The sequence below is a fragment of the Poecilia reticulata genome, chromosome 4, assembly GCF_904066995.2.
Source record: "Poecilia reticulata chromosome 4, P_reticulata-male-v2, whole genome shotgun sequence".
Classification (NCBI taxonomy): domain Eukaryota; kingdom Metazoa; phylum Chordata; class Actinopteri; order Cyprinodontiformes; family Poeciliidae; genus Poecilia; species Poecilia reticulata.
Genome location: NC_088833.1, coordinates 28,892,763 through 28,907,234, shown reverse-complemented (window position 1 = coordinate 28,907,234; position 14,472 = coordinate 28,892,763). Strand labels below are relative to the sequence as shown.

At 39.8% G+C, this 14,472-nt stretch overlaps 1 long non-coding RNA gene across 1 annotated transcript; it reads right to left on the bottom strand.

Moving 5' to 3' along the window:
• Nucleotides 1-5,075: 5,075 nt before the first annotated feature.
• Nucleotides 5,076-13,149, bottom strand: LOC145551504 (uncharacterized). Its single transcript, XR_014087364.1, has 2 exons — nt 5,706-13,149; nt 5,076-5,496 (listed from the first exon to the last, which is right to left on the bottom strand). It is a non-coding gene; the product is annotated as an uncharacterized LOC145551504 (long non-coding RNA).
• Nucleotides 13,150-14,472: the final 1,323 nt, after the last annotated feature.

The following is a 14,472-nucleotide window of genomic DNA, read 5'->3' as shown; positions in this document are numbered from 1 at the left end:
ACTTCCCATTTACAAATATATAAAAATGTGGCAGAAAAGGTTTTAGAAAGTTGCATACATATTTTTCATTTATTGCACTATAAAACATAATTTTAATGGGTGTTAAATATTAACAATTAAAATTATTCAGATGTTAATCAGACACATTAGCTTATTTTAATTCTAATATTAGAGATTAATTTTTAGTAATACATTCTAACTAACATCTTGAATCTGGATTCAAATGTTGGTTTGAATTGTGAATTGTGGTTTGCAGTGTTCACCAGAGAATGATAAGGCAGATATGTTTATGCCTTGAGCTATACATCTATTTATACTGTAAAAAATAAATAAATTAATACATTTTGGCGTTAAGAGTGTGACTTAGTGTGTAGCAATAGCGCTAATGATATAGTCAATAATGCTATAAAGTTGGAAGTTGTTGGCAGTGGATGGACCATCTTGGCTTTACAGGGAAAATGCCCACATGCCACACTGTTGCAATATATATTTTAAAAGTTGCTACTTCAGTAATATTTTCTAACTTAATCATTTTTATTATTATTTTAGTTTTTATATGAGAGAACGAATCAGGCAAGAAAACACAACCTTAATAATTAGCAAAAATTGTAGCTAAAGTTACAACATTTCTGATGTCCCGATAACACGTGAACATTTTTACACGTTTTTTATTGGTTAAATCCTACAAATCCGTTTTGTCAGTGTACCTTATCGTTATTAACATTGTCTTATTAATATTATTGTCTTCAGATCCCGATTTTTTTGTGTTTTGTTTTTGATATTGGACCGAATAGTACCCGCCTAATTTTCCAGTATTTTTCTTCTTTTTTTTTTAACCTCCTTCTGGTGTTGTTATTATCTCCATATTTTAAGCCCATCTGTGTCTCTTTCTCACGCCCTCTCCTTCTACATCTCTTCTCATGCGCATGCGTCAGTCGGCAGCTGCTTACAGGAAGATTTCCATCATATTTGTTGTGGCAAAACCTTGAAACAGGTCTAATTGTGAAAAAAAAAAAAAAAAACGAACGTTAAAAGAGGGGGGGAAATGATCCTCTTCATTCAGACTCAGAACAATCAGATGAGGATACCTCTATTTTCTATTTTCATTTTTATTTTTTGTCTGCCAAAAACAAATTAAACATCTCCTCCAGTCCTACCAATCGGCTGTCGATATGTTCATCTGCAACCACGAGGTAGTATAAATATATGCTGCATGTTTTGCACTGTAAATTCCGAGTCGCCTTGAAGTTTTAAATTGCGTTATGCTATCTTACACAGACATGTGGCGTTCGGGCGCGCACATACCCACACCGGCTTATAGACTTCATTTGAGATGGGTGAGTCAGATAACGGGGGAATTATTTTAGGGGCTCAGCCTCCCCACTCACGGGGGAGCAGTCGGCTATGTTTCTTATTCAAACACTGATTGTCTCATAAACGCGCGCCTGAAAGTTCCCTCGACAATTTAACGGGGTAATGAGAAATGCAATAGGTTTTGATTTTCGTCGAGGAGCGAGATGATTATTGGCTCCCGCATTTTCTCTGTTTGGCGTCGCCCGGGTTTCAGATCCGCTTAGTTATAGTCTGCAGTAAATACATGGGAAAATATAATAACCGAGCTGCGTCGTTTAAAAATCCCACCTACTGTGTCCAAACTTGAGGTCATTTGAAATTTGTTCACCGTCGGAGGGAAAAGAAAAAAAGAAAAGTATCAGTTTTAGGCCCATAAAGTGGTTTAGGAACATAGGTTTTGTTGGCTGTCAGTAACCTGTGTATTACTGATATAAACAGCCGTTTTAAATTACACACTAAAGCGCGCGGGGGGAAAGACGGGAAACGTGCGCGCGCATGGTCTAGGAAAAAAAAAAAAAAAAAAACCCCTCGGGATTATCTCCGGACACGTGTCCGTCCATCAGGAGAGAGAGCGGGGAGCGGTCCGACACGCGCAGAGCCTGTTAGTCAACTCGGGCCCCCGCAGAGCTCCGAGGTAAGCTCCGGTTGCTGGAGCTGGCCATGGTGCTGGAGCGGTAAGAGGGTTTCTTCACTGCGATCCCGCGTTGTCCCCCTTTATAAGAAAATAAATAAATAAAAATAAATAATAAAAAAAATAACTCCAGCTAAAAGCTCCGGTTGACATTTCAATGCCTTTCATTGGACTTTCATCCTGTTTGGCGGTTCACCGCGACGAAAAATAAATAAAATGTCAAAAGCGCAGACAACTCGAGTGATGTACAACTTTACATTCTTGAAAAGCTACTTTTGAATGTACAGTGTTTTATGCTATCAGAATTAAGTTGGAACCACTAAAACATTCACATACCATAAACTTGTTTTTTTTTGTCCTGGTTCTGGCTTCCGGTTCTGTGAAAAAGCCAGAACGCGAAAATTCTTACTTTGCTTCACAGAGTAAGAATTCTTCCCTTTCTTTTTTGAAAAATAAATTCTCTCCTGGATTTATGTTTAAATACAGAGTTTTTATCCAAACCGGTTCATTGTAAACATCATCCTGCTCAGAGGTAAGCCTTCAGTCAGCATCACGTCCTCTGGAGGTTTTCTTCCAACTTACCCAGAATCCCTGTTGAAGATCCCCGTAGCATGATGCTGCCACCATGGTTATCTGTGCTCTAATTGTCTTTCTCTCCCCCCCCCACCCCCCACACACACACAGTGTTTTGTAGACCAAAAGGATGCATTTTGGTCTGATGTCTGCCTGATTATTTATGTCAAATTTTAAACATGATGTGTCCTTTAACAATGGCTTTTCTGTTGTCACTCTCCTACACTTAAAAAAAGAGAACAGCTGATCTGACTTAAATATATTGTGTTATCAGGCTACAAGGAACCCAATGACGTTTATCCAAGTTACTTTATCAAGTTTATTAAGTTGTCGAGTAAAACTGACATTAATAAAGTAGGTTTGACAAACTTCAATTAACTGTGACCAATTAAAAAACATTTTGAAGTTGGAGTTCAAGTTCAAGTTTTTCAGGAGCCAAACATTTTGCTGTGCATAAATAATTGTTGTTCAATTGACGTCTTCTTGCACGTCAGCTGGTTCTATGAGGGTTGGACGCTTATCGTATCGTTTATTATTTATCACAATACATTTTCTGTCAGAAGAATTTTGATTTACTGTCGACACAATAAATTCCAGTTAATGATGTTTAAAACTCACTAAAACTGTCTCTGTTTGAGACAGATAGGTTTTACTATTTTTCTCCACTGTGTTTCCAATAAAAGCGTCAATAGGTCTGAAAACACAGTTACTGTGCGCAACTTTGTGACACAAATCTCACTTCTTTACACACAGTAGGAAAGGGAATGTTTCTCAAGAGCATTGTTTGTGTTTGTGGGACTATAATTGCTGTGACACACACAGTCATACAGTTACCTAAAGAAGATGAAATAAATAGTTCTTATCACAACAGTACTGCAAAATATTGTGATAAAACTGAATGTTAAAAAGCCAAATAATCTGATGTTAGCTTGTTTTTACAGCCTATATGGAGTTCCAGTTAATTTTTCAGTGCCATTAAAGCATTTGGTTAAACCAAAATCAAGCAATACACAATATCTACAAGTTTTCATTTGATGGTTTCTGTGAAATTATTAAATGAAGTAAAACATTTCTGGAGAATGCAAACAGTTATTGAGCTTTAGCATAAACCTCTAGTCTGTATTTAGCATAAACTCTTATGGTAAATGAATTTGTTATTTCCTAAAACAAATGAAACAGCAAAGTGAGAAGACAGACAGCTCAAGGTGAAGTTACCCATATATGTGTGTGTGTGTGTGTGTGTGTGGGCAGAGCTCAGTCAGACTCATCTCTGTTGTTCTAATAGTGTTTAACACAAACATGCTCCCCTTTTCTCTGGAAGCAATTAGAAAACTCATATTCTGCTCACAATGCCGCAGACCTTTTGACAGGATCCCTTTTCAGGCTCCATTCACTGACAGCGAGAAGCAATCAGAAACAGCAATAAGCCGCTTCCGAGCCGCATTTCCAACACGTGGCACTATATTATACCACGGATTCGTGTGCATCGCATCTTTGTGATTGGAACGCTTTTTCTCGGCATGATAGTGAAATCAGACCTGAATAAAATTCAAAAAAAAAAAAAAAAAATGGCTGAACTTGAGCTGCTCTCCCTTTTCTTCCGCAGCGCCGGATAACAGAGCAGAGAGCGGGAGAGAGAAGAAAAGTAAGCAGAGGTTCAAGGCATCAGGTAATAATGAAAGAAGCAGGCCAGCGCTTCAAAGACCGCGAGGTCCGCGTCGCCACAATTATACAATACAATTAGGATTAAAGGGGCCAAAACAGAGATAACAGAAGATGGGGATAAATTATCACACAAGGAAAGATGTGACTCTCTCCTGACCTTCATTAAGACAGGGGAGGGGAAAAAAATCTCATTTACAGCCCGCCTTTCCTTGCAGGGGGATTTGAGCTTTCCACATGAGACCGACTCAGAAGATAACATTTGTTTAATGTGAAGTTAAGCTGGAGCCGCTATCAAACGCCAACCAAACAGGTGCGTTGAAAATGCGCAGGAAGTACCGAGAATGTTACAGTTACTCATGAATTAAATGTGCTGAAACTCACTCGGCAGCAACAACTGCCCTGGTTTTTTATCCAGATTTGAATGGATTGGTCCCTCAGGGCTGTGAGATCTATGAACGTAGCTCTATGACGTTTCCTAGTGGCCACATTCAGTCAGGAGAAGATCTAGAGTTCACGATGGTGAGTTTTCCATTTCATCTACAGCTGAAGTATGATTTTAAATGCCATCATCTTTACTTCAGAATACTCACACTTGAATACACATACTTGTTAAACTCTAAAAACAGATGACATCTAATCAAATTAGCATATAATTGAACTAAATAACAGCATCAATGAAAGTGCAAACCTCTAACACTTTTAAATGGGAGATTATGAGCATAAGACAAAAACAAAAAGTGCAACTAACATTATGTAGTATATTTAAAGAATGCCATATGAATAAATGGATCAATTGGGCTGGTTTCTCAGAAGACTAGCACTCGACTCATGAAGGAGACACGGAGTCTGAAGATTTGCAGTGTGCCAGTGTGTTATATTGATGGTGAAAGACAACAATACATATAAATCCAACAAGAAAAACAGACATTTAAAAGGCCATACAAAAACAAAACATGCGCAATACTAGGGAAGAAAACAAACAAACAAAACCAAAGTAAATTAATCCCCACAGTTGACCAAGCCCACACCCTTCAGTCCGTTGACCCCAAGCTGGGGTAATCAAATCCCAAGACAGGCTGACTCTGGGTAAGGTGCTTGCCTTGATGTGGTTTAGGTCCCAGGTGGGAAATCCGAAATCAAGATGAGACAGAAAAAGTTCTCAGGCTACAAGGAGCCTCCTACCATCCTGGCAGGAGAGCGGAAGTCTTCACACACGTAGTGCAATCTTTTTCTTATGGCTCTAGGCCTGGACATTTAGCTCGCCATCTTCTGGCCTGTACAAATAAACAGGACCAATAAACTTTGAAATCCAATTCAATCATTCTGATGTGTACACAAATCTATATTCAATAAATATCAAGTTCATTATCAATCCAATCAATATCCTATTTAGAGACATTAAAACTTCATTATTCAACCCAGTGTGGGTTCACTCAACCCCACACAACCAAGCATATTGCTAACCGCTACGTCAAACACTCACCAGATCCGCCGGTTGCTCTACATACAACTGACATCTCTCCTGGCTGGTCTGGTGGTAATCGGCTCCTATGGCGCCATTATAGTTAGACGATTTTTATATAGAATAAAATAAGGTGAAGAATATAAAGAATAACGCTCAACAAACCTGTAGCTCAGCTCTGCTCTGCTCAGCTCCCCCCAATGCATCTAGTGTTCAAACTTCCTGCTCAAATTAATATAGCCAGCCAATAGGCTGCAATACAACATGTGACCTTAGAAACTGGGCAGTGATTGGTTGCTTCATAGTCTCGTGAGAGCGACACTATTACCAGGATTATCACGTGATTTAATGACGAGTTTGAGAGACCGGTGAAAGCTAGAAATTTACACCCGGGCTACAATTATTTAATACAGATTCAAACATACTTTATTAATAATAAAGTGAAATAAAATCCAAGGTTCTAAAAATAGTTGTCGTAGATTCGGATGGCTGTGAGCGGGAAGGATATCTCCTGTAGCAGTCTGTATTACAGCAGCCCTGAAGAATCCTCTGACTGAAGACACTGTTGTAAAGCAGCTTCATGAAGAGGATGCTGCAAAATCCTTTGTTGTGCCTTCATCTGTCCTAGAACAGAACCATCCTTCTTTATCCCGTTATCTGGTCCCTGTTTGATTCTGCTGCCCCAAAAAATGAAGGCTGAAAATATTACAGTCTCCATGACAGCAGATGCATAGAAGATGATCCTGAAGGACAATATCCAGTGAGGGTGTAATAAAACATCAAATATCCTGTGCATTGGTCTATTGAGGATGAGACAAGATTGAGTTTAACAAAACGTTTAATCAGCTTAGAATGTTTCATTCAAGGTTTGACTAATAATCGTGCTGGAGTAGTATATTACTGTAAGATGCAAAACGGACAGCGGAATGATCAATGTTTGTGTTTTCAGAAACAGAACAAACCTCAAACAAAATTCCACTAAAGATCAGCCGAAATATTTTAGATTTTTAAGAAGACATGATAAATGTGTTCCAGATTCATTAGAAACCCCCCCACAAAAAAACAACGAAGATGCATTTTATTTTGGAGCCAATAAGCAGTAGCCGGCTGTAGGATCCTAACTGTCACTCTGAAATACTGACATTCACACGCGCACGCATTCACACACGCACACACCTACACACCCACGCATACACACGCACACACACTCTGGGTTTAAAGTGGTGAAAGCTTCACTGCTTTTCTAACAAAGTGCTGCTGGTGAGTTCAACAACCTGCCTTTGTAGCCGACTCCATCAAAACAACAAAGGAACTCAAGACCTACTTCCGCTCTTACTTCAAATTAAGAGCATCACAAATAAACACACTGAGTGAATCTTAAAGCACCTTTAAATAGGCAGTGTTATGTGTTTATCAGGCACTTATTGCCATTTCCAGAACAATTAAGTAACAATGCTACTTTCATTTGTTGTAAAAAGCACTATATATATATATATTAAATACAACAAAATAAATTGGACTTTGCAGTTGAACATCTTGAAATTTGGACTTTAAAAACTCCAGGTCTTTCTGAAACTCCGCCTTGAGGAAGTCATGACAACGTCACTTCTCTATTAACCCTTTAAGAACATTTTTTACCAGCGTTGCTCTGAGCAGTAGCTCCTATAACAGGGGTGGGCAATCCTGGTCCTCGAGGGCCGGTGTCCTGCACCTCTTGGATGTCTCCCTGGTCAACACACTTGAATCCAATAGCTGAGTCACCTCCTAAGTGCAGTCAGGTTCTCCAGAGTCCTGCTAATGACCTCATTATTTGACTCAGGTGTGTTGAAGTAGAGACACATCTAAAAGTTGCAGGAGACCGGCCCTCAAGGCCTGGAGTTGCCCACCCTCGTCCTATAATGAGCTCAGCAGATGAGCAGTTCCACCAGGTGTTGCTAATTGCTGCTGGCTAGTCTGAAGGAGCTGAGTGAGGGAGTTGCAGGAGAGTTCTGCACTGTGAGGCAGACGTTTGGGAACTTGGAAACTGCACCTATGTCCTTGAAGGTGGAGCTAGCTCCACCCAGGTATTCTGCACAGCAGAATTTTCGAAACGTGCATGAAAGAATCAAAGCAACACTCCAGGAATGTTTTTGATGAAGTCTGCCTCCAGGATGAAGAAAAGCCCACAGCATGCTACTGCCACCAACATGTCTTGCTTAGAGGATGTTGTACATATTTTTCTACATTGAACAACAAAGCTGAGTTTTGGTCTCTTCTGCTATGTCGTGTTTTGAAGGAAACTGTAAATCCGATGTCTGGTCTCTGTCCTTAAACAAAGTCTTTTTCTCTCTGCTCTTCTGGAAAAGGTTTTAAATGTTGCATCATCACCTGAGCCTGGATATCTGCTGCTCTTCCAGTTACCGAGGATCTCCCTCCTGACTGCTTCTCTGATGAAGTCAAGTTTATTTGTGTCACATTTCAGCAACAAGGCAGCTCAAAGTGCTTTAGGCCACAAAAATATCAGTTATCAGTTATGAAACAAGCAGGAAACATTTACATTCTCTCAAATGCCATCATCAAAATCATCAAGCAAATACATATTGATCGATGTTCCACTTATAATGAATCAAAGTTAACTATTAATCAGGTGGGTTTTTAGACTTGATTTAAATGAACTCAGTGTTTCAGCAGCTTTGCAGTTTTCTGGAAGTTTGTTTCCGATTTTATGCACCTTAGAGGAGCATAAAAACTGAAAGCAGATTCATTTCATTTTCTTTATCAGTCTGGTTGGCCATGTTTAACACCTTGATCTTTACCGAGGTAAAATTACAGACTTTTTAAAAAAACTTTTGCTGTATTACATCTGCATAAAGGAGTCATAATAACAAAACACGGGACACCTTTCAGATTTCTTTTGCTTGTAAAAACTTGAAAACCATCTATTTTTCTTATTCATCCTCCCAACTATACTTTTTTATGCGGGTGTGTCTAAGAAATCCCATTATAATACAATGATGTGTGGAATAGTGTAAAAATAAAGTTTGAGGACTATGCATATATTTTTTTAAAGCACCTGATCTGGCAGATTCTCAGCGGCAGGCCTGAGTAGAAATATGCTGATACAAATAAAACAACAGGTGTGATTTATTCCAATATTACTATTAATATTGGTGCAGTCTTTGAGGCTGTTTTATGGGGAAATCAATACAAAAATAATTTAATCATTAAGTCTGAGCTTCCACGCTCCAGAAACCAATTGAGTCCAATTATTAAAAACATTGTCCTTCATAAAAGGTCCACATAAAAACTTTTCCCTGTAATTAAGGAGGACCAACAGAGCCTGGCCACGCAGCTCCACAGACAAATTACATCCGCTGATGAGATACGGCTCCCAGCTGTAATGAGTCCATGTAAACGTGTCAGAAGTGTTATCACCAGCGTTTGAGTTAGATGGTTGTAAACAGGAGCTGCTTAATGTGACAGAGTCCCCGGACGTAACATCGCTTCCTGGGAGCTTTTAATTCATCCTAAATAAATGTGACATGACCTCAGAATGACGGTCTTTATGCTGGAATTGACTCAACGTCACCATGAAGCAGATTTACTGCTGATCTGAAACAGAATTCTTATTTCTCTTCAATGTTGGGTTTTTACAAAGCGGGGTTCTGCAGAGGGATTATGAGCAGCTAATATGTTTTCTCCACAAGTTAGTAGGGGTCAAACAAGGTTATTAGTCACCATTTTTTATCGAAGTGAAATCTGTCTCATTACATGGAGCCCTACATAACTGCTGCCAGCTGGTGATTGATCAGGTAATTTATTAACAGCCCAAGATGTAAAGGTAAATCATTTAAAGGAGCAGTACTATGTAAAATAGGCTCAACTTTATTTATTTTTTTACAGCTTTACATCATGCTATAGTGTTATTCCCTCATCAAAAACATACCTGGAGTGTTGCCTTGATTCCTTATTTGAGAAATCCTTTAATCTCCCATGGCAACCATTCAGTTGTGCAAAAAGCCTGGGTGGAGCTAGCTCCGCCTTCAATGCGCAGCTCCTCCTCTGAACTGCAGTTTCAAGCTTCCGCCTCACAGAGCAGCCCCTCCCCCTTTACTCCTTCAGACTAGCCAACAGCAATCTGTTGGCTAGTCCGTCAACAGATTGCTGTTGACGGACTAGATATCTGCATCTCATTATAGGAGCTAATTCGCTTGTAAAAACGTTGCTAAAGGTTAAAGAGAAGCCATGTTGTGATGACTTCCTGAAGGCGGTGTTTCAGAAAGAGCAGGAGTTTTTAAAGTCATGTGATATATACAGCATTTTTATAACAACTTAAGCAAGTACTTGACTGTGCTATAAAATGAATCTATGTGCCTGGAAAATACATAATACTGCCCCTTAAAAATTCAAAATTGAATGTGAAAAAAAGAAGCCATTTTTCTTTTCAGCTCTTGGTGTGATCCACTTCCTGTTAGTCGTATTTACTAACCCTAACAACATGAGTTATGAAAGACGGATGCCAAAACGTCAAGTCAGTGCAGATTGAGCCACACAAATGGGCCGAAATGAAGAGAAGATACTCCATGTGTTAGAACGAAGAAGAGAGAAGGAAAATAAAATACAATTTCACTAATCTGTAGCAGTGACTGATTAATTTCAGTCAAATGATCAGTTTTTTTTTACTGAGTGTCTCATGAGGGTGGCGGTTCAAACGGCGCCTCGGCTCGGAGAGCCCGCTGGAGACGGCTTCAGGAAGTCTTTACCGAACATCCAGCTTTGATGTGTCTTAACTGTCCTAATCGGAAAATAAATGTGTTCCACTGTTCCCCCTCCCCTCATCCTCCTCATCATCATCTTCTTCTTCACATTTCATTTAAACCACATCACACATTTGATTATCTTCACTGACATTTCATCCTGGAAGCTTTTAATTGATTCAGAGTTACAGGATGCATTTTTTTTTTACTTTCCTCCAAGTTCCAACCACCTGCTTCTGTCTTCCTCACCTTCCTGCTGAGTAAAAGTCTCTCTCTCTCTCTCTCTCTCTGTCTCTCTCTCTCTCTCTCTCTCTCTCTCAGGTTTTTGTGCATTCTCCTGTGAGATGTGCGATAGCTGTTTATTCACAAGCAAACAAAACTTGAAAAGAGGGTTATAGCCTTGAGCTGAAACTCTGCAGGGGTGGACGGAGATTGAAATTGGTCCGACTCTTCTCTCTCTCTCTCTCTCTCTCTCTCTCTCTCTCTCTCTCTCTCTCTTTTTCTCTCCCTCGCTCTCTCTCGAGTTGAGGGTCCATTGTCGAGTGTCAAACAAAAGGTTTTTATCAGAGGCTCTTAATGTAACCCCCTCCCTTCACCCTCTTGGCCACCAACTCGTTCTTCTCTTCCTCTCTTTTCTCATTCATTTATTCCACTGTGTGTGGAAATAGGCTGGGCAACAATTAATTTCAGAGCGAATTCAGCCAGGATCTATTACCCCCCCCCCTCACCCCACCACCCCTTCCTCTATTGCTCTAATGGAAATCTATTTCACTTCTCTTTTGTGTCCAATATAATTTAATGCCCATTTTATTAATGGCCTGAAATAATTACGGGAGGCTTTTGTGATTCTTGAGTATGTTTCATTTAATTGTGTAATAAATGTCTAATCAGAGCTCCCATCTGAAGCCATTATGGCATTAAAATTAACAATTACGCCACAAATGTCTTGGTGAATGCGTCGGGGTCTATAGAAATCGTCGCTGATAACAAGACACATATAAATCATTCATGAGAATTTCTTTCTTTCTTTTTTTCCCCCCCTTTTTCTTTTTGCAGAGAAAAGCGACGCGAGAGATAGCGGGATGGGAGGGAGAGAAAGAAAAAAAGATGGGAGAAGAAAAGAGGAGAAGAAAGAGGCTGAGTTTTCTTTATTCCATTGAAAAACGGGGATGGCCAGAAGATAGGGCATTCTAAAACTGTGTCACCCTCTCCAGTCCCTTTCTCTTCCCCCCACCCCCTTCTCCCATTTTTCTCTCTCTATCTCCCTTTAATTTGCCTCCTTCTTTATTTTTGAAGTGACAGATTTCACTTTGGGAATTCATTAACCGTTAACTTGAGCGATAAAGTATCTATCAGGCCCCCTCTGCCCGGTTCCCCTCGCTAAGCTGCGTGGCGCTCCGGTTCGACGTTGTGGGTGACCGAAGGCAATTAAAGAGGCTTCACACTCCCTCACTCACCCGGCGACACTCTTCTGCACAAGAACAGGGGGGTGGGGGGGGAGGCTGCTCAACGCACCAGCGAGAATTGTTTTCTTAGTGGCCAAGTATACAAATTTCATGGTATGGGGGGAGAAACTCCGTCTACCACAAAGACCCCGTCGTCAGTTCCTCTGTGTCGTCTTCACGCTAATGTTGCACAATTGGTTTTGGTGAATCTAATCGAATAGTGTAAAGTTTTGGCCTCCTTTGTTCTCTACTGGGATGTATAAAAGGGCCTTAGTGCAGCCAGTGCCTTACTAGGCTCTAGGAAGTGACAGAGATTTGAAGTGAAACCTTAACGAGAGGCTAGATTCATCAGAACAACCGATGTTCTGATGAGTGCCGTACGAAGCTTCTGCTTACGGGTTAAGGCTAGGCAAAGTAACGTTAAGTTATTTCAAATGTTCAGTGCAATTCAATTCAATTAAAAAAGACTTTATGCCAAAGAGAAATGAAACATCGTAACTCATCCAAGTATTTTCAAAGAGTTGTTGTGGGCAGGAAGGATCTGCGGTAGCTGCAGTCAGTTTGAGTTTCCATTCACAGTTCACAGTTGCAGGGTTTTTGTTAAATAGGAAATTAAAATCACATGTGAATAAGTACGGTAAGGCGCTAAAAGACCTGATCCTTGAAGCTACTTCCTGTCTTCTTTCGGTTGTTGATCACTTGAATTGTGAAAAAACTATTTCCATTGTAGTTTTCAGAAATTAACCAATTTCAATACGACTGAAGAACCACCTCATTCTAGCTCCAAAGCTTTTTAGCAAACAAATGAGTGTTTTTGAAATTGCAGTGTTTCTATTAAGGGGATTTTATTTTCGAAATGTGAAATTGGACAATGACATGGTCAATGGAAACACAGCTGGTTTCCATTGACCATGGAAACCAAGTCAATGGTTTCCATGGTCAATGGTCAATGGTGTTATCTCTGCTGTTATCTCTAACAGCAGAGATAACATTCCACAGTCACACTTCCTGGACGAAGCCATCAGCTGTTGGCAAGCTCTGCTAATCCAGCTCATTTGCTTTTGCTGCTTTTTGCCGTCCGTACAGATAGAAAGCATTGCAGAGAGATGATGGAGTAGGGGATCCTTGCCAATTCTGATCAACAGACGAGGTTTGAACTTCTTCCTCCTCTCTCTCCATGAAGCCTCTTTCTCAACTCCTTTGAGATCAGGGTCGTAGTTCATTCAGGTGTTATTTAAACCTTTGAAATGCTCATCAGCTGCTCCCAGTTGTAAAAACAATACCTTGCTGCCATGGTTTTGCCTCATACATGTCCAAAAGTAAGAGCAAAAATCCTTCCAACTGCACAGCATCCAAAACTAGAGGGAATAGTCGATAAAACATGCAAAGAGAAATGCCTGATGTAACAACAGCAAATGAAGGACCTACTTCTTTCAATTTTTACAAAAACAAGGTTTCAAAACCTTAAAGTTAATGTTTAACTACTTTCATCTGTTAAAGAAATGTGTGTGAGTAGAGCAACAAAACTGGTTCTGTCCCAGTGATCCACATCCTGCTGAATCCAGTTTAGTGCAGATTAACTCAATGTAGTCTCTAGACAGATTTTATAAAACAGTTAAATCATTTTAAAAAAGGCACTGGCTGAAACAAAGTCAAAGAATGTTAACAGCTTTAATGTGAAAGATTTTGAAGAAAGAGTCACTGAAGAACAAAAGAGCTCCCTGTTCTGAGTCATGCAAATAAAAAAGGGACAAGACAGAAACCGTCCTCCACCAGCACCATCCTCTACATGCTGAAGGCAGCTGGTAAGGTCATCACGATGCCATTAAGACACAAAAACACTCAATTTATTTCATTACCTGAAGGTATTCAACAAATTTCACTTTTCACAAATTGTCTAGAAGCACAGTTTGGAGTAACAAAAACGGAGGCCGCCGAAAAAGTTTTGTGAAGTAAAGGATGCTATCATTGTGCAGGTAAGTGCCATTACACCTCAGAGTGAATGCACAGACGCGCTGATGGGAGAGAAAGACCCGACGGAGGTAGCAAATAAACCGATTCACTGCAAAGGGCTCAGTTAGAAAGGAGGGCTTTGTTTGAAAGCATGCCAAAGATTTCTTTTACCAATAAAAGAAAAATTTCTGGATCTTTCTTTGAAGAAAAATAACACAAGGCACAGTTTTGAAAACTTCTTGCAACCTTGACAAACCAAACCCAAAGCTTTTCACTTTGATTAGTAAAATGTCTCAGACAAATTTCAAGTGACTTGAATTATGTTGTCGCATTGATATTGCAGGAGAAACGTCGAATAAAAGTCAGAAACAAGTGGTAAAAATATGTTTCTTTGAGATTTGGCAATCTAAAAATAATAATATACTTGACAGACAAACATAGCTATTGTCCATCCAGAGGTACGACTACATGGTACATGGTATACATATTATGTATAGATAGTAGCTACATAGCTGCACATACAGCTCTGGATTAAACCACTGCACTGAGCCCCATTGAAAACCTCCTGGTTGGTTGGTTGGTTGGTTGGATGGATGGACGGACGGACGGATGGATGGATGGATGATGGATGGATGGGTTAGAGAATTATTTAAG